The sequence below is a fragment of the Saimiri boliviensis genome, chromosome 3, assembly GCF_048565385.1.
Source record: "Saimiri boliviensis isolate mSaiBol1 chromosome 3, mSaiBol1.pri, whole genome shotgun sequence".
Taxonomy (NCBI): domain Eukaryota; kingdom Metazoa; phylum Chordata; class Mammalia; order Primates; family Cebidae; genus Saimiri; species Saimiri boliviensis.
In genome coordinates this window covers 79,113,336-79,135,180 of record NC_133451.1, presented here as the reverse complement: position 1 = coordinate 79,135,180, position 21,845 = coordinate 79,113,336, and the positions used below count along the sequence as shown (strand labels likewise).

Sequence of the window (21,845 nt, the reverse complement as noted above, 5' to 3'; positions counted from 1 at the left end):
AGCCCGCACTAGGTTCTACCCAAGGAATTGAAATATTTACCATGGTTTCTGAGTGGGAAGAAAAAAAATTAAAAAGGAGAGGCTCTTATATTTTCAGGAGTAAGCTGGAGAACAAATGTCATTTTCTAAACAAAGCCTGGGTTTTTTGTCCTAGCAACAACCCATAGGCCTGCATCAATTCATAATCCAATCTATTCACTCGAAGCTGCTGAATACAGAGAAATAGCAAAAACAAAATGAAAGACAGAAAAGGTGGAAAAGTGGTCCACAGAGCTTGGCCTTTCATTTCAAGCAAGCATGGAGCAGTCAGCACTGCATAGTGCACACACACGGAGGCCACCAGGACATTGTGATTGGATATCGGAGTTACAGGAAAGAGTAAAGAGTCACATGCAATGCCTTTGACCCAGAGGTTCTGCTCTATGCCTCTGTTCTGGAAGAGGAACCTCATCCTCCCAAATCACAACTTCAGGAGGGCAGAGAGGAGGCAGGGAAGAAGAAGACATGCCTGGCCAGCCACAACGGCCAGATCAACACCCCTGCCGGCTATCGCACCTGCAGGTGAGCTTTAGGAAACCCTGCCAGTGCCTCTGTGAAAAACCTTGATGGTTCCTTCAGTATTTTTCCCCAAAGAACAACTCATGCACTTTAAAACCTTTATAATCTCTAATATCAGCTTTGAAGTGCTGGACTTCCAAAGCATGTAATTTAATTTCTTAGAAGTGTTCTATAGCGCATTTAAGATTCCCCAGTGATTTAATTTTCCCACTTACAAAACAGGGATAACAATATTTGACCTTGAAACAGATCTTGAGGCACGGTTTTGTTATACCTTTTATGTTTAAAGGAGTATTTCTGAAGACAAGTATTGGAGTCTGCACTCCTTCACCATCTTTGAACACAGTGCTGCTCACAGAAGGAATAATTAAAGAAATAGAATAGTATTTAACTGGATTCTGATAATATGTTAATATTATACCAATTTCTAAGGTACTCAAATATCTATCAAAATTTAATTTTCATGCAATGTTGTATACTTGATGCCTTGGGTTGAATTAATTCATATCTGAGCATTTTGTTTGGTTAAGATGCTGTTTGTTCATTTGTTTGTAAGTGGATCTAAATACTTTCATAAGGAATTTGCAGGCTTCTGTTTACAAAGGCACCACACTCTATTATTTCACACTCAATCTGGTTCACACATAGTTCTGAAAGTTACAGGCATTAGAATTTGTGACCTCTAAATTCTATATGAATGCTCTAGGTTGAGAAGGACATCTATCCTAGCATAATGCAAATTTTTGATACAGGTGAAAAGTCAGAGAAGTGCATCTTTAAGTCAACCAGTTGAACAACCAGTATTGGTGCATTACATTTTAATACAACTAAATGAGAACAGACGAAGGGCTCAAAAACTGTATCAAATAGGTTTCCTAATGTTGACAAATCTTTTGAATAAACAAAACTAGCCTCCTCATATTACAGTGAACATCTCATTACTAGGGAAACTGATTCTTTTACACATCTAGTGCCACTCTAGGTCAATCATCGCTGTAAACCAGTGGTCCCCAACCTTTTTGGCACCTGGGATCCAGTTTTGTGGAAGACAATTTTTCCACAAATGGGGTGGTGGTAGTGATGGTTTCACAATGAAACTGTTCTACCTTAGATCATCAGGTGTTAGTTAGACTCTCATAAGGAACAAGTAATTTTGATCCCTCTCAGGTGCTTCTATGAGACTCTAGTGCTCCAGCTGATTTGACAGGAGGGAGAGCGTAGGCAGGAATGCTCACTTGCCCTTTGCTTACCTCCTGCTGTGTGACCCAGGGGTTGGGGACCCCTGCTTTAAACAACTTGTATATGGAAAAGCATCTATTCAGGAATCAAAGAAAACCCAGCTCGAATCACAGTTTTATCTTATATTAGCTATTTGACTTCCAAGGAATTATTTAACTTCTGGAAACTCAGTAATCCTTTTTTTTGTTTGTTTTGTTTTTTAAAGAGACTTTAAGTTCGGAGATATATGTGCAGATTTGTTACATAAACTTGTGTCATGGGGATTTGTCGTAAAGATTATTTCATCGCCCGGGTATTAGCCTAGTATCCATTATGCTTCCTGATTTTCTCCCTCCTTTCACTCTCCACCCTCCAATAGGCCCCAGTGTGTGATGTTCCCCTCTATGTGCCCATGTGTTCTCATTATTTAGCTCCCACTTATAAGTTAGATCATGGAGTATTTGGTTTTCTGTTCCTGCATTAGTTTGCTAAGGATAATGGCCTCCAGCTCCTTTCATGTCCCTGCAAAGCACATAATCTTGTTCTTTACCTTTTATGGCTACATAGTGTTCCATGGTATACATGTAACACATTTTCTATATCCAATCTGTCATTTGATGGGCATTTGGGTTGATTACATGTCTTTGCTATTGTGAATAATGTTGAAATGAACATATGTGTGCCTGTATCTTTATAACAGAATGATGTATATTCCTTTGGGTATATACCCAATAATGGAATTGCTCGATCAGAGAGTATTTCTGTCTTCAGGTCTTGGAGGAATCAACACACTGTCTTCCACATGGTTGAACTAATTTATATTCCCACCAACAATTTATAAATGTTCCTGTTGCTCCACAACCTTGCCAGCACTGGTTATTGTTTTCTTTTGACGTTTTAGTAATAGCCATTCTGACTGGTGTGAGGTGGTATCTTATTGTGGTGTTGATTCGCATTTCTCTAATGATCAGTGATGTGTTTCTTTCATATGATCGTTTGCCATATGTATGTCTTCTTTTGAAAAGTGTCTGTTCATGTCCTTTGTGCACTTTTTAATGGAGTTGTTTTTCTCTTGTGAATTTAAGTTCCTCATAGATGCAGGATATTAGAGTCTTATCAGATGGGTAGATTGCAAAAATGTTCTCTTCCAATCTGTAGGCTGTCTGTTGACTCTGTTGGTAGTTTCTTTTGCTGTGCAGAAGTTCTCTGGTTTAATTAGATCCCATTTGTCAATATTTGCTTTTCTTGCAATTGCTTTTGGTGTTTTCATCATGAAATCTTTGCCTGTGCCTATGTCGTGAATGGTATTGCCTAGTTTATCTTCCAGGGTTTTTACAGTTTTGAGATTTACATTTAAGTCTTTACTCCATCTTGAGTTGATTTTTGTGTTATGGCATAAGGAAGGAGTCTGAAACTCAGTCATCTTAGTCATGCTTTAGAAATAATTATACATACTTAGTCAACTTTTGTGAGAATTCAACAAAATAAAGTATACAAAGACACAAGCACTAAAGTAGAAATGTAACTATTAAATTTATGTCATTTAATTGTCTCTCACGCTTACCTAAGCAAAAAATACATATTACATTACATCGATCCCAGAGACATTACATTTAATAAGTGTTTGAGAACAATTAGTCAATAGCAACAACAATATTCTAAAAGTGTTATCTTTCTTTGATACATATATGCATACCAATGTGCATTAAAATTACATACTGCACACGTAAATACACCATACCTTAATATGCATATACATGGCTGTATGACATAGAAGTGGCAGAAGTAACTAAATGGCAAAATAAAAACATGCTTCATTTGGCATAGTGCAGTTCTAAAAATTAATTTTGTATTCTGATCCACTTATGCCACAGTATCGAGAGCAAAATATTAACATTTTGAAATCAGAATATTGTAATTATTGTCTTTGCCTGAAGGATGTTTAGCAATTCAGAGAGCAATAGCCTGCTGTGTCACTCCAGGCCTAGTAATTAGAGTGAGTGGCAGCCGCTACAGTGTGTTTCTGCCTGAAAACAGACGAAAAAGAATGGCACACACAACTGGCCATTATCCCCTGACTTTTCATTTGATGCTTTATCTCTGCCAATGGTGCTACATGTCTGACCTTAATCTCATTTAGACTGCCAATCACAGATACAAAATCCCATCTGTGAATTTCATCTATGAATCTAGATCTTCATTTTTCATTTTAATAGCAAGGTGTGGGGTATGATTTAGAAAAACTTTTTATGTAATTCTTTGTGGATATATAGACTCATTACTAAAGATGTGACTGAAACAATTATATGGATTTCTAAAGGTATGAACTAAATATTCTGTACTAAAAATAGCTGACTTCTAACTGAAAGTGCCATCTGTTCTAATGCATAACCCCTCGGTTCTAAGAGCATGGGGCTGTGTCTTGCAATTGAAGGAGCTTAAAAATAACTTACCAAATATATGGTTTGATAAATGAATAAACTTAATCATGTGGATCAAGATTCACTCTCTTCCTCAGCCCTTTCAAAAGGTGAAATTTTTTCAAGAGGTGAAATTTTTATAAGCAATGTTGAGATATAATTATCACTGGAGTGGTGGGAGTTTCCCAGTCTTCATATGTAATATGTGTATGTATTATATCACATTATATTAATGTTATATGAACCAGTATACATTCTACTATCTTCATTTCTGCATGAACATAAATATCTATGCAGTCGTAATGTTTTAAATAATATTACTTTAAATGATACTAGATTAGTTCACATTTTAAAGAACATATGTCAGAAAGTAGTACATAACTTTTAGATGTTACCTCTTTTTGGTAGCGATGCTTTAGTGTTACTGTTAACACATCAAGCATTTATGATTTTGTTAATTAAATTGGCCACATCATTCAATTTACTTGTTTATATCTAATTGAAAGTATTTGTACATTTTGTTGAGATAGTCTATATATTTTCATTTGACATAAATTTTTCTTTCTTAAAAATAAAATAGATTCTCTTAAATGCTTGACACGATCAACTTTTACAAAAATTAAAAGTTGGATTTAAAAAAGCTTAATGGGCTGGGCATGGTGGCTCACACCTATAATCCCAGCACTTTAGGAGGGCAAGCAGGCAGATCACAAGGTCAGGAGTTCGAGACCATCCTGGCCAACATGGTGAAACCCCATCTCTACTAAAATAGAGAAAATTAGCCAGTGTGGTGGTGCATGCCTGTAGTCCCAGCTACTCGGGAGGCTGAGGCAGGGGAATTGCTTAAACCTGGCAGGCGGAGGTTGCAGTGAGGCGAGATTGTGCCACTGCACTCCAGCAGCCTGGCCACAGAGTGAGACTCCATCTCAAAAAAAAAAAAAAAAGCTTAACGAATTTAATAGACTAAGAAATGTGTAATCTAAAATTAAAAGAAATAAACACAAAAAATGTAAAGTTAATTCTAAAATGAAATGTAAATATTCATTAACTGTATGAAAACATTGACGCTTTTAGTAATTACAAAACAATAATTTCAAAAACGATATTTTTAATAAATAAATTTGAAAATAATTCTTAATTTTTTAAGAGAAATATTGGAAATGGTATACCAAGATGAACATGCTCATTGCTTATAGGCATATGGATAATATTCCTTATGATGCAGTCACTAAAATAGAATTTTGAAGTTTGTTAATATGAGCTTTTATTATGTAAATTTACAAATTTTATGTATATTATCTCAATTTGTACATAGATAGAAAGTTAGAAAAATAAGACACTAGATTGAAATACACAATAGTTTTAACAATAACTATTTCTGCTTGCTAAGATTGAGAGGTTTTTAACTCTTTTTGTACTTTTCTATAATTTCCATATGTTTAATGATGCATCATTTTATAATAAACATATTATTCCATATGCTCTATCATGTATTATTTTATTATCAGAAAAAAAGAATTATTGAAAAGAAAAAAGAACAAATTATATAAATCATACGGTCATGATAAATGACTAAATGATAAAAAGCTAAGACAGACTGAAGGTAATTATCACTAACCTCCCTCTGTGCTGCTTAATTACTTACTTTGAATTCTCATTTATTTATCGATAGCCTCTTTCCTTGATTCCCCAGACACTGATTCTTCCACTTAGTGTCCTCAGTGGAAGATCTGGGACACGAGACCTATGTTGCTCAAAGTCCAGACTACATCAGGTAACTAGGACTTTCTCAGTGACAAAAGAGACTGTTACTATTACATGCATTAAAGATTGCTACTATGTGCATTACTTTTTAAAAAATACACTCTAAGAAACATTTTATTGAACTTATTGTGTGAAAAGTTCCAAAAAATAGTCATAAAAGTAGACTTTTGCTATTTTTCTTTGGAAGAAAATAATTGTAGGTTGTCAATAAAATTGGTTCATAAAAAACAAAAAGTTTCTTAGAAGGATGTCTTTCTTAGAAGATGTACATCTCTCCAATAAATAATTATTTAAGTATTGCAATGAATTATTTGTTTGTATTTAAATTTTTAAGCAAGCTGCAGTTGCACAAAGGAAATTGCTGTCACAGACATTTGATTTAGTTTTCAAGACAAGTTTATAGTAGAGAACTGAGGACATTTCAGTGACTATTCAGATGCTGTTAATAATTTCAAGGGTGATTCCCAACTGCCAATCAGTTCAAAACCAGACTATTGCACTATCCATTTTATTGTAGGTTACAGAACAGTATTTTAATATTATAAGTAAAGTTAATAATTTTCACTCATACAATTATAAGCTCTTATTTATTTTTTAAAAAATATTACTTTCCCCAACTTAGTTTGGTTCTTTATTCATAGTGGAACTCTAATGATAAATTGCAAGAATAAAAGTAAATTCTGAAGTCTATCAGTGGAAAATTACTGAGAGGAAAAATATTTCTTCCCTTTTACCGTGACTGATACCTGAAAAACAAGCAGAGCTATGTGATGCACAACAAAAAGTTATAGGCATCTATAGACACTGCCACTTCCTAATAAATAACAACAAAAATAAGAAAATAGCACATAATTCACAAAATAAAGCTAGAGAACAAATTGGCCTCACATTCAATACTGTATTTAAGTTTTTCATATATAGAGATTTTACTACCTGAAAATTAAAGGTTTTTGAATGATTTATTAAGTGATTTTTTTTACAAGTATTTCTTCCCCAAAGGTTAATTTCAAATATATCAGCAGGGTAAAATTTCAGTCTATTTATCAGTGGAAAAGTTGACAAAATGTATTGTGTTTTTCTACAATAAGCTATTTGAATATTTAAAAATCTCTAAACCAAAAAATCAGAATTAATTAAGGTACCAGTGGCAGTAATTATCATTTCTTTTGTAGCCAGTACCACACAATAAACATATTACTAAATGTTACCTTGAATTGTTATAAAATTAATTCTATATTTTAACTTCCTCAGTACATACTATAATATTGTTTTACATATTTCTTATATCCCCTAGTAAGTCATAATCTCTTTGTAAGAAGAAATCATTCTACAATACACAGCTAGCTTATGTTTCAGTTCAAAGTAGCTATAAATGAATACTTATTAACAAATTATAGAAGGATTGGTTTTTATTAGTTAGAAGCTTCTAAAAATTAAATTTAGTAAAGATTTGTTAAGAATCCATCTCTTTGGCTATAGATATATAAAGAATTGACTCAAAAACTCTATACTGTACAAATTACTACTGACATGCTTTTCCTCAAACGTTACTATGACAACGTCTGAAATAGGAACAGTGAGTAAAAGTCCTGCCTTGCTCAAATTGCAAATACAAATACGTGCTTATAAAAAAGTATGGGGCTGGGCATGATGGCTCAGGGCCAGGCACATTGGCTCATGCCTATAATCCCAGAACTTTGGAAGGCCAAGGTGGGTGAATCACTTGGGGTTAGAAGTTCAAGATCAGCCTGGACAACATGGTAAAACCCTGCCTCTACTAAAAACACAAAAACTAGCCAGGTGTGGTAGTTCATGCCTGTAATCCCAGCTACTCAGAAGGCTGAGGCATGAGAATTTCTGAACCCAGAAGGTGGAAGTTGCAAGGTTGCAGTGAGCCACACTACACTCCAACCTAGGTGACAGAGTGAGACTGAGTCTCACACACAAAAAAGAAGTATTGAGCAAGGCATGGTGGCTCATGCCTGTAATTCCAGAACTTTGGGAGGCCAAGGCTTGAGGATCGCTTCATAAGTGAATAAGAAATAAAATCCTTTACAAACAAGCAAATGCTGAGAGATTTTGTCACCAACAGGTCTTCCTTACAAGAGCTCCTATAGAAAGCACTAAATATGGAAAGGAAAAACCGGTACCAGCCACTGCAAAAACATAACAAATTGTAAAGACCATTGACATTATAAAGAGACTGCATCAACAAATGGGCAAAATAATCAGCTAGCAATATAATGACAGGATCAAATTCACACATAACAATATTAACCTTAATGTAATCAGGCTAAATGCCCCAATTAAAAGATCAAGACTGGCAAATTAAATAGTCAAGGCCCATTGGTGTGCTGTATTCAGGAGGCCATTCTCAAGTGCAAAGACACACATAGGCTCAAAATAAAGGAATGGAGGAATATTTACCAAGCAAATGGAAAACAAAACAAAACAAAAAAAGCAGGGGTTGCAATCCTAATCTCTAACAAAAAAAGTCTTTAAACCAACAAAGATCAAAAGAGACAAAGAAGGGCACTATATAATGGTAAAGGGATCAATGCAACAAGAAGAGTTAACTATCCTAAATATATATGCATGCAATACAGGAGCACCCAGATTCATAAAGCAAGTTTTTAGAGATTTATAAAAAGACTTAGACTCTCACACAATAATAGTGGGAGACTTTAACACCAATATTAGACAGATCAATGAGAGAGAAAATTACCAAGGATATTCAGGACTTGAACTCAGCTCTGGACCAAACAAACCTAATAGACATCTATAGAGCACTCCACCTCAAATCGACAGAATATACATTATTCTTAGCACCACATCACATTTATTCTGAAATTGACCACATAATTTGAAGTACAACACTCCTCAGCAAATACAAAAAAACTAAAGCATAACAGTTTCTCAGATCACAGTACAATCAAATTAGAACATAGATGAAGACACTCACTCAAAAACTCACAACTACGTGGAAACTGAACAACCTGCTCCTGAATGACTATTCCTTAATTTCATAAATAATGAAATTAAGGCAGAAATAAATAAGTTCTCTAAAACCAATATGAACAAGGACACAACATACATGCATCACTGGGACACAGCTAAAGCAGTGTTTAGAGAGAAATTTACAGCATTAAATACCCACAGGAGAAAGCAGGAAAAAATCTACAATTGACACCCTAACATCACAATTAAAAGAACTAGAGAAGCAAGAGCAAACAAATTCAAAAGCTAGTAGAAGACAAGAAATAACTAAGATCAGAGGAGAACTGAAGGAGATAAAGAAACAAAAAACTCTTCAAAAAAAAAAATCAATGAATCCAGGAGGTGGTTTTTTGAAAAGATTATCAAAATAGATAGATGACTAGCCAGACTAACAAAGAAGAAAAGAGAGAAGAATCAAATAGACACAATAAAAATGATAAAGGGGATATCACCCTGGATCCAACAGAAATACAAACTACCATTAGAGAATACTATAAACACCTCTATGCGAATAAACTAGAAAATCTAGAGGAAATGGATAAATTCCTGGACACTTACAACCTCTCAAGGCTAAACAAGGAAGCAGTTGAATCCCTGAATAGACCAATAACAAGTTCTAAAATTGAGGCAGTAATTAATAGCCTACGAACAAAAAAAAGCTCAGGACCAGATGGAGTCACAGCTGAATTCTACCAAAGGTACAAAGAGGAGCTGGTACCATTCCTTCTGAAACTGTTCCAGACAATAGAAAAAGAGGGACTCCTCCCTAACTCATTTCATGAGACCAGCATCATCCTGATACCCAAACCTGGCAGAGACACAACTAAAACAGAAAACTTCAGGCCAGTGTCCCTGATGAACATTGATGCAAAAATCCTCAATAAAATATTGGCAAACCAAATACAGCAGCACATCAAAAAGCTGATCCACCATAATCAAGTTGGCATCATCCCTGGGATGCAAGGCTGGTTCAACATACACAAATCAATAAACATAATTCATCATATAAACAGAATGAATGACAAAAGCCACATGATTATCTCAATAGATGCAGAAAAGTCCTTTGATAAAATTCAACATCCTTCATGCTAAAAACTCTCAAAAAATTAAGTATTGGTGGAACGTATCTCAAAATAATAAGAGCTATTTATGACAAACCCATAGCCAATATCATACTGAATGGGCAAAAGCTGAAAGCATTCCTTTTGAAAACTGGAAGAAGACAAGTATGCCCTCTCTCACCACTCCTATTCAAAACAGTATTGGAAGTTCTGGCCAGGGCAAGCACGCAAGAGAAAGAAATAAAGAGTATTCAAATAGGAAGAGTGGAAGTCAAATTGTCTCTGTTTGCAGATGACATGATTATATATTTAGAAAACCCCATTGTCTCAGCCCCAAATCTCAAGCTGATAAACAACTTCAGCAAAGTCTCAGGATACAAAATCAATTTGCAAAATATCACAAACATTCCTATACACCAATAACAAATAAACAGAGAGCTAAACCATGAGTGAACTCTCATTCACAATGCTACCAAAAGAATAAAACACCTAGGAATACAACTTACAAGGAATGTGAATGACCTCTTCAAGGAGAACTACAAACCACTGCTAAAGGAAATAACAGAGGACACAAATGAAAAAAATATTCCATGCTCATGGATAGGAAGAATCAATGTCGTGAAAATGGCCATACCACGCAAAGTAGTTTATAGATTCAATGCTATCTGCATCAAGCTACCATTGACTGTCTTCACAGAATTAGAAACAGCTATTTTAAATTTCATATGGAACCAAAAAAAGAGTCCATATAGCCAAGACTATCTTAAGCAAAAAGAACAAAGCTGGAGGCATCATGGTACCTAACTTCAAACTATACTATAAACTATGGTAACCAAAACAACATGGTATTGGTACCAAAACAGATGTATAGACCAATGGAACAGAACAGAGACCTCAGAAATAATGCCACACATTTACAACCATCTGGTCTTTGACAAACATGTCAAAAACAAGGAATGGAGAAAGGACCCCCTGTTCAATAAGTGGTGTTGGGAAAATTGGCTAGCCATATGCAGAAAACTGAAATTGGACCCTTTCCTTAAAAATTTATACAAAAATTAACTCAAGATGAATTAAAGACTTAAACATAAGACCCGAAAGTATAAAATCCCTAGAAGAAAACCTAGGCAATACCATTCGGGACATAGGCATGGACAAAGACTTCGTAATTAAACACCAAAAGCAATGGCAACAAAAGTCAAAATTGACAAATGGGATCTAATTAAATTAAAGAGATTCTGCACAGCAAAAGAAACTATCATCATAGTGAACAGGACATCTACAGAGTGGGAGAAAATTTTTGCAATCTATCCATCTGACAAAGGGCGAATATCCAGAATTTACAAGGAACTTAAACAAATTTATAATAAATAAAAAAAAAATCAAAAAGTGGCAGAAGGATACGAACAGACACTTCTCAAAAAAAAAAAAAAAGGCGTTTATGCAGCCAACAAACATGAAAAAATGCTAATCATCACTGGTCATTAGAGAGATGCAAATCAAAACCACAATGAGATACCACCCCATGCCAGTTAGAATGGCAGTCATTAAAAGGTCAGGAAAGAACAGATGCTAGAGAGGATGTGGAGAAGTAGAAACACCTTTACACTATTGGTGGGAGTGTAAATTAGTTTAACCATTGTTGGAGACAGTGTAGCAATTCCTCAAGGATCTAGAACTAGAAATGCCATTTGACCCAACAATCCCATTATTGGTATATACCCAGAGGATTATAAATCATTCTACTATAAAGACACATGCATGTGTATGTTTCTTACAGTACTGTTGACAATAGCAAAGACTTGGAATTAACCCAAATGCCCATAAATGATAGGCTAGTTAAAGAAAATGTGGCACGTACATACACAGAATACTATGCAGCCTTAAAAAAGGATGAGTTCATGTCCTTTGTAGGGACATGGATGAAGCTGGAAACTATTGTTCTCAGCAAACTAACACAGGAACAGAAAACCAAACACTGCATGTTCTCACTCATAAGTGAGAACTGAACAATGAGAAGATGTGGACACAGAGAGGGGAACATCACACACTGGGGCCTGTCAGGGTGTGGGGGACTAACAGAGGGATAGCATTAGGAGAAATACCTAATGTAGATGACAGATTGATGGGTGCAGCAAACCATCATGGCACATGTATACCTATGTAACAAACCTGCACGTTCTGAATACATATCCCAGTATTTAAAGTACAATAAAAAATCAGTAAATCAATCAATAAATAAGAAAGTCATGACTTTTCTTTCTCTTTCTTTCTTTTTCTTTCTTCTTTTTCTTTCCTTCCTTTCTTTCTCTTTCTTTCTTTCTTCCTTTCTTCTTTTCTTTTCTTTCTCTTTCTTTCTTCCTTTCTTTCTTTCCTTTTCTCTTCTCTTCTGTTCTTTTCTCTTCTTTTCTTTTCTTTCTTTTTAAGATGAAGTCTTGCACTGTTCCCTGGGCTGGAGTGCAATGGCATGATCTCTGCTCACTCTAACCTCTGCCTCCCAGGTTCAAGCAATTTTCTAGCCTCAGCCTCTCAAGTAGCTGGGATTACAGACACCTGCCACCACGCTTGGCTGATTTTTTTTTTTTTTGTATTTTTAGTAGAGATGGGATTTCACTATGTTGACCTGACCTCCTGATCCCACTTTGGCCTCCCAAAGTGCTGGAATTACAGGTATGAGCCACCATGCCCAGCCTGATTTATTTTTTAAGTAATTATTGACTTTTATTTTGGTCATGTTTTTATAAAAGCACAATTGTGACACATTTACTTTTCACTGATTAATGAACCTTCTGAAATCACAAATAGGCTGTTTGTATTTTCACTATTTTTCACATTTTTTGGACTTATTCCTTCAAAAGGGTGAATCTGTTTGTAATGAGCACGTCAAAGATAAGAATGACATAATTTATTATGTTTTAAATACTTGTTACCCAGGTTGCACTGGGAAGTTGACAGGATCTCAATTTAAGTTCAATAGTTTATTTTGATTTTCACTTTTGTCAGAGGTTCAGAATCTAGTTTTTTCTTCTCAGCATGTAATTGCATTCTTCTGATCGAAACTTCCAACAAATAAAGGCAGAACATTTCCTTGGCAGAACCAAAGTATCTAGAATTTATGTCCTCTTCTAATTTGTTTGGTTTAGGTTGGTAGACTAGTGAGTTCAGAATACCTGATTGACATAGGAGGAAGGTTGCTCTTACAGATGGTATTTATATTCAGATCAGTGTTACTCCAGCAATGCAGATACAGACTAAAATTACAAGAGAAAGCAAGTCCTGATACAATAACCCACAACATGTGGCAAATGGAATATCACTTCTTTAGGAGCAAGACAGGGAGTTTGTTGACTTATCAATGAACACCTAAACTAAAGGCATTTTCTATCGGGATGTCCCATAACAGTACAGACGACTGGAATATTGAAGAAAATTGGTGAGAAGTATAGGAATTCTTAATGGTCATGAAAGTTAAAAACAGGAAGTTTTCGATAACTTGACAAAGGGTATAAAGATTTCTTTATACAGGGGAAAATGTGGAATTATATTGAACTTTATGCTCCCTACAAATATGGTGATAAACCCTCTATTGCAGGGTTACTCAAACTGTGATGAAAACTTCAGTGTATATGTCTAAGAGGACAGTACCTGGAAACTTGTTAGAAATGGGAATTATTAAACACCATCCCACACTAACTGAATAAAATTGGCAATGGGACCCCGCAATCTGTGCTTTGAAGATGCCTACTGGGTGATTCCGATGCGTCATAAAGTTTGAGAGCCACTACTCTTATAAGATAATTCATTATAGCAGGTAGCGGTTATAAATTTTAGAACTCATGTATTTCAACCACACTCATCCTATTAGCTTGTATTCATGTCTTATTCATTTGGTAACAACCATTCAGCCAGAATTACTAAGCTTGAAAGCTATGGATCATATAACTTACCTAATTGCCCATTTGCATTGTAAATGATTAACTCTGCAACTAGTTTTGCAAGGACATGCCATTCAAGTTGAGATGAGTGAGTCTGGCAAATTTGTGAGCCTCATGCATTAAAGATACCATGCTTTATCAAATCAAAGCAAATATTAAGGTATTTCTTTTTGCATTTGAATACAGAGCCATTATACCTTTTTCCCTGATGCCCGGAGTTTGATGAGTTAAATAGGACACTGAATTTGGACAGACATGCCACTTTTGAAATCTGGATGAAAATGTTCAAATCCATTTTTAAAATTTCCTCAGCTCATACTCATTTTATTGTTTATTAATATTACAAACCTGTAAGACTCATAATATTTGATGACAGTTGCTGGGTGATCTACAGTTTACAAATTACTTTTATATCCGTTCATTCATTTGGTTTTTACAAGAACCCTATGAGGTAAAGCAGAGCATTTTTTCATTTATTCAACACATTTATTGAGAACCTGTTGTTATGCCAGTCACATTCTAGTTCTAAGGATATAGCAGTGAGTAAAACAAAGGTTGGAGTTTTGGGGAGAAATCAAGACCGAAGACATACATTTGGAATTCACCAATGAGATGATATTTAAAGACAGGGACCTACGTGAGGTCCCAGAGAATACTGTAGCTCTGGGGAAGAAAATTTAGTAAGGAAAAAAAAAAAAAGATAGGAGAGGCTGAATAAAAATGGTGACAATGAGTCAAATGCTGTTGAGAAGTCAAATAAGATGAAAAGTGAATGAGTATAGACTACTAGAATAGGGAAAATGGAGGTCATTAGATCAGGCAACATCTGGATAACTGGATTAGGGATCACGGAAGTTTTCTGAACAACCTTGCAAGAGCTGTTTCAATCCACCAGATCAGCACAAATGAAATTCTGCCTGGAGTGTTCATAAGATTATGGAGGGAAGCAAACAGGAAAAGCCAGTTTAAACAAATCTCTCAGGCATTTTAATGTATTAAGGAGTAGAGAAACAGGGCAGCAGTGGTTGGATGGGTGAGCACAAGGATGTTTAAAACGAGAAATATTAAAGAATGTTTATATATGTTCATGGGAGTTATTCATTGGAGAGGAAAAACTGATACTGTAGGATAAATGAGGTTTCAAGACTCATCCATATTTTTTTAAAGCTATGCAAATATTTCTCAGTCTTCTCAGGATCTTTAATAAGGTTTGACAATCCATATAATTAATTTCACCCTAAAGTATGTTATTTTAAAAATATAGAAAACATCTAGAAAAGAATCATTAAAAGAAAAGAAAATAGCATTGAGCAGTTTTCTTTACAACTCTACCTGGGAGCAAAATATAAAAAGAAAGATGGTTAAACTCACAAATTATTTTCAAAGTTAAATTTTACTATTTTTAAACAAGTTTTAATATTTACTGAATAAGAGATTATTGGCAACTTTATTTAATTGGAACACCTTTCTTCATAAAGTATCTCTTAGTGTTAGTTGCTATGGTGCTAATTACCCAATTTTACATAGCAGCAATTTTAGAGAATGTGTTTGGATATACACAAAGAATTGACATTTTGAAATAAAATACTATGATAGATAGTACAAAATTAAATTATTCCACCCATTGAACGACAACTGGTGATTATTATAGTAGTGCAAAATTAAGAAAAATTCTGATTTGGGTTTAATTTTTTTTTATCTTAAGCAATTACAATTGGCTTACAATCACAACAGCTTAACTGTCCATTGTGCTTTGCTCTCACAGTTGATATCTGAATTTTCTGGATTTTGTGAGCTCCAGTGTATACGTGTGGGAAAGCAAGATGTGAAATTTGTCTTATGGGCCTGGAGTGTAAACTCCGCCATTTAGATTAAAGGCACACTGCTTCACAGAACATACAACATTTGTATAACATTTCGAAAATCGAATATTGGCATTTCAGGACCATTATCACTTCCACAGGTAAGCATACTTGGGGATATTTTCTTAACTCATATGATATAAACATATTTCAAATCAAATATGATTTCATTAAATAAACTATTTCTTCAAGATATGTTGAAAACAACGCTCACCCTGTTAATTCCTCAACTTGTGTCTAAAATTAGGGGGTCTCACCTAATTGCAATGGGTCTCACCCATTCTAATTACAAATAATTTTAAGACTACAAAAAGAGGGGAGGCCAAAAGGTCACATGTTATTCCCAAACTAACTGTAGACATGTAAGTTCTTACAAAGAATGTTAACCTGTACATGCTTCTTAATACAAAATGCTTGTATGCTAATTTTAGATAATATTAAGTAAATGCATAAAACTCTGAAATTCCTTCTTAAAACTGTGACTCCCAATACAAAATTAGCAGGGCATGCTGGTGCATGCCTGTAATCCCGGCTACTGGGGAGGCTGAGGCAGGAGAATTGCCTGAACCCAGGAGGCAGATGTTACAGTGAACCGAGATGGTGCCATTGCACTCCAGCTTGGGCAACAAGAGCAAAACTCCATCTCAAACAACAAAAACAAACCCGGCGACTCCCAATAATCATTTGCAATGGCTAAAACCATATTTTTGTAGTCTTAGGTTTAAAAATTACAACAAAATGAGAATAACTTAGAGAATCATCACAAAGCCAAAAAAATTTCAGGAACTCCTTTCCACCTCTCAAAAATGGTCTGCAATGACTTCCAAAACCTTAGAAAATGGTGACTGTCCTTAGCAAAATAAGGCACAAGCTCTTCAATGTACTCATAAGTGTTCACTTATTAACAAATACGATAAAACTTTTAAAAATCATCCACTTTTTACATGAAATTTAGAAAACTGAATAGAAATGAAAACTCTTTAAAATTAAAGAGAAACAAAGGCAAGCTAAAGTGTCTAGAAAATGTTGCCAGGACTTTTTCATTGCTTTCTTTCTTTTTTTTTTTTTTCCTTATGAATTATTGATGGCAGTGGCTGCTCCAGACAGCCTACCGCTGCCATCATGCGGGTTGCAGCAGGGAGGCGATGCTAGGGCTGCACAAGCCAGCAGCAAGCCCTGCCCATTTGAGTTGGCGCGGGAGCTCTCCCGCCCCCCCCCACCCCCATACCCGCCCACACTCCATCCCCCCCCCACCCCAACCCTGTGTCACTGCAGCCGCTCAAACCAGCGTTGCAGACCCAGGTCTCTTGCTCCGTGGAGCAGGCTGGAGCCCTGTCCTACTGGATGCAGCTGCAGCCATCCAAACTGCAGCTGCAGATTAAGGCATTCCTTGCACTCTTGCGGGCCTGGAAAGGCCCTCCTGCCCTCACAGGCTCCGAAGTGCCTGCCCTTCCCTTCCCCCATTCCCCCCGCCCCCCATAGATAATTGCTCTGGGATTATCTATGGTTGGCTCTGTATTTTGATCAAAACTCACTACTCTTCAGAAGGCTTTTCTACAGGGAACTCTTATTCAGAGTTCTGCCATTGTCTCTTAGACTGGAAAAGCTTCTTCACTATTATTAGAGGCATTATTATTGTACTATTTTTTATGATTCCTCTATACTCCACTCACACTTTAGTAAGAAATCCCTTTGGAGAGAAGCCCCCTACATTGAGTGTATCATCTTTTTCAGTTGGGATTCTGATACAGTTAAGTTTGCATAAGTGATATGAATGTACCTTTTAAATTACAACATTTTCCTAATTCCCGGAAACTAAATATTCAGCAACTTCAATGCAAAGGAAAAAACGTAATAACTTACAACTAGTTTAAAGCTACAGCTTCTTAAATTTTACATAGTTTCAAGACTGCCAAGGCACTGTGATGAGTACAGAAATAGTATTTATTTTCTATCCACCAGGATGTTGTGATCTTATTAAGGAGACAAAACATGAAATGAGGAAGATGGCAAAGAAGATATGAACTGAGCAGAGTCTGGTGCAATTATTTACGATATAGAGAGTAAGAAGTATTGTCTGTTAAGAAAAAAAGAAAGAAATATTGACTTATGTTATCAGAGAGGATGTTCTGAAAGCAGGGGAAATTGAAAAATCTTTTGATGAACAGTCCCAAAGTTGAGGTGATGGTGTAGATGGAGAGAGGAGTGTGAGCACATGTGAGGCTCAGTGTGCTTGAAGACCTGGCTCAGGTGTCTTTTCCGCAGTGTAGCTTTTTCAGGTTGAGTTGGTTTCCACCTGCTTTGAACTTCCTCCAGCTTATGTTCAATCTCTGAGAGGCTTGCCAAAGGTATTCTCATTTGCTCCTTTTCCCAAGCCTTTTTTTGCTTTTCCTGTATGTTGCTATCTTTTTCAAGGCTCCCTGCTTGCATGTAACTCTCCACTATTAGAAGATCCCCAATACAGGGAGAAGAGCAGCAAGGCATCATTTTCGGGATGAGTTAATCTTAACACTATATTAGTTTGGCAGGCACCAAACTAATTAAGAGCCTGGATACAATCATAATTAAGACACAGTTCTTATCCATAAGTAGTCTTCTGTCTACTGAGGAAATAAACAAGCATATAAATCTCCAATTTCTAATCCCAGTAAGAACAAGGTCATTCTGGTTAAGTGCAATACTTATACACACACACATACACATACAAACACATATGTACACATATACAAGCAGATGCTCACATATATGTGCACCTTTTCTGGTAATTATGTATCAGCCAAGAATTCATTTGCAGAGGAACTAACCAGGAAGAGAAAATGTGTTATGTTGAAGTCATTCAAGAAATCAATTTCAAACAAAAATGGACAAAGTACGTGATTCCTGACAAACATCAAGATAATACATCTTTTCCTGTGGATATGTCTACTTAGGTTTTGTAAAGTGATTCAGATAAGAAAAATATATTCGAACATTTTAATAAATATACAATTTTAAATAAAATGAACTAGATTTGTTTGGCTATTTATTTTTAAGTTGGCAGTTACGGGAAAGCCAAATGATAAGCTGACCACAGGAGAGCTTTTCCTTTTCTTGGAACCTAGAAACATATTAACACTAGGAATATATTAACAACTACAAAGAAGAAAACAGCCATTTGAAACTCCAATGTGGGAGCTCCGAGTTTAGCTAAGGCTGAGTCCTTATTTCATAGCTAAATGTCTGAACAAGCAAGATTTTGTACAAATCAGATTATTTTTCCACTCATTTTGCTTCTAATGAAGATGAAAAGAATCAATTAGTTCCTTTCATAGTTCGTCTCCAGTTTTACCAATGTCTTCCCTCCTTCCAGAACTTCCTTTCTCCCTTTTTAAAAATAAAAATAATGAAAATGTCTCCCTGATTTACAAACAATAATGTGAACTAACAAGTGAAAGGAATCTTCCTAAGTTACGAGTTCCTGTTTAAATAAATATAAAAGATGACCTTTTTTTGTCTTCCATCCCTCTCTTCATGTAATTTTGTTCATAAGTCAACCTATTACTGACTTCCAATGATGCTAGTAACTATACTGTCCAATCTTATGATTTTAAGAAAAATCTTAAAAGCTATTAATGATGAAACTTGGAGCTCTACTATTTATTTACATGAAATATGCATCAATATGGTGATTTTTCTTTCACTATAATTTTTAGGTATCTTTTGTTCTTAGTTTATGTTAGCTTGTAAAGCCAGAGCTAGGGTAGTACAGAATTTAAGTAGCATCAAAATACTTGGTAATCAAAATAAATAATCTTTTGATAACATTAAAAAAAGTTATAGAAAATTCATAATGAGCAAAATATCAAAATTAAGATGGGATCACTATTACTGATTTTTTCTTTTGCTTTAAGCTCCAGTGTCACTGTGACTGATCCTAGTCCTGTTCATTTGAATATTATCAACCCTAACTAGTATCTTCCTCCTCAACCCCATTTCCATCTCTGTAAGCAAACCATCTCTGGCCATATGACATGGCTATCCCCGTTTATTTGACTATAAGGAACAACAGAATGATGTAAACAGCATTCTAATGTGAGTGGTGGGTTTAATGATGCTGGAAAAATCTATAATGTCTACTTTGTATGCTATGGTGGTTGCTATAACTTTGAAATATTTATAATAGATTTTCACCATTTTCCATGAGAAGAGGAAAAATTTTTAATAAGTGTCTGCATATTATCTCTTTATTATAAGGCTCCTACATATTACTGCTCCTTTACTAAATGGTGTCTGTGGCCTCTAGCTCCAAGTTAAATACAGCTTAGCAGTGACCTTGGTGCCAAGAAAGAATGAGCTGATGGCCTTATTTCAGCTTATTCTTGGCAGATGTCCAGTGTACTAATTGGTACCTAGGTGACAATGCCACGAACAAACCAAGGTGAAACAAACATGAAAAGTAACCCAAGTGCACAATTTCAGATCATCTACATACTTGAAAGTAAGCATATAAAGTTTTTTTTTGCCTTGTATCACTAAGTATGGAGGAGGGAGAAACTCACTGCTTCTGATAGTCCTACTATCATAATTTATTATCATTTAAGGTAAAGTGGTCTTTATATGTATTTAGGAGCAAGTGTAACAATCAACTAATGTGCAACAGAAGCTCAGGGAGAAGACTGATGCTCAGTGGGAAACAAATGCAAGGGAATTCTCTTTCCACACAGAACTTGTGGAAGCACAACTCTTCATTCACTTTCAGACATGTTCAATGAGATTTACTGAGTGAATCGCACAGTGCTATTTTCTAAAAATGAAGGAAAAATAGGAACAAGAGAGGATGGGATGAATGAAGGAAGAAACATGGGGAAAGCGAATATATGGTGTGAATGTAGGTATAGTATATAAGAGTTAATTATCATAATTTTTTTTTAATGTCAAACAACAGATTGTCTTTTCTGAAAGTTTGAGAAGATTCGAAGACAATCTATTTTACTTAAATGAGATAATGTACATATAATATGCCAAGCTCAGTGGCTGGCCTACATGACCTGAAAAAATGCTGGTTAGTAAATCACCTCTCAGCCTTCTTTCTCCTCTTTTCAGCAAGGTAAAACAAAGACTCTTTTGCCTTAAAAAAAAAATATTTCCAATACTGTGGAAATGCATCCTTTCTTAGATTTTGACACTATCTGTACCTCTACATCCAGACTTCTGTAATGTTTTTTGTAATTGAAAAAAAAAAGCAAATTAAATGTAATTCAAATTGCTTTGAGCATATTAAATTAAATTAAATACCAAGAAACTAATTTTTAAAAGTATTCTGTCCCCTGAGTATTATGTTAGGTTTCATTCTACAATTAAAGGCAACAATCAAACATTTGTAATTTGTTTTTAATACCAGTATGTTTTGGGGTTTTATGATATGGCATTTACTTGCAAATTTTAATTCAGCAGATATTTACTAATGTCTGAACAAGAGCACTTTAAATAGTTGAGCTTCGTATAAATTGCCACCTAAATCACTGAAACAAATCATTTGTTTTGCATATTTTTGCTTTCTTTCTAATTATTTCATCCAATTAAAAAACACAGGACCGGGCGCGGTGGCTCAAGCCTGTAATCCCAGCACTTTGGGAGGCTGAGACGGTGGATCACGAGGTCGAGAGATCGAGACCATCCTGGTCAACATGGTGAAACCCCGTCTCTACTAAAAATACAAAAAATTAGCTGGGCGTGGTGGCGCGTGCCTGTAATCCCAGCTACTCAGGAGGCTGAGGCAGGAGAATTGCCTGAACCCAGGAGGTGGAGGTTGCGGTGAGCCGAGATTGCGCCATTGTACTCCAGCCTGGGTAACAAGAGCGAAACTCCTTCTCGGAAAAAAAAAAAAAAAAAAAAAAAAAAAAAAAAAAAAAAAAAAAAAAAAAAAAACCAAAATTGTGTAAATCCTTGGTATTTCATGTCTCGATGCCATGTTGGGCAATACAAATATTTCACCCACAGGCCTAAACAAAAAAACAATTTTCAGTTTTGAATGTTGTACATTCTCAAAGG

The 21,845-nt window shown here is 35.4% G+C and overlaps 1 protein-coding gene across 6 annotated transcripts in view; it reads right to left on the bottom strand.

The window, feature by feature from the left end:
- The window catches only part of ARHGAP24 (Rho GTPase activating protein 24), a 498,792-nt gene that overhangs the window by 76,115 nt on the left and 400,832 nt on the right, over positions 1 to 21,845 (bottom strand). Inside the window, exon 1 of one of the 6 annotated variants that reach the window (XM_074396394.1) lies at positions 41 to 5,080. The exons of the other annotated variants lie outside the window; for them this stretch is intronic. The gene's annotated coding sequence lies outside the window, so the exon portion shown is untranslated. Of the gene's footprint in view, positions 1 to 40; positions 5,081 to 21,845 lie in introns of those variants that run through there. 6 annotated transcript variants of the gene reach the window in all.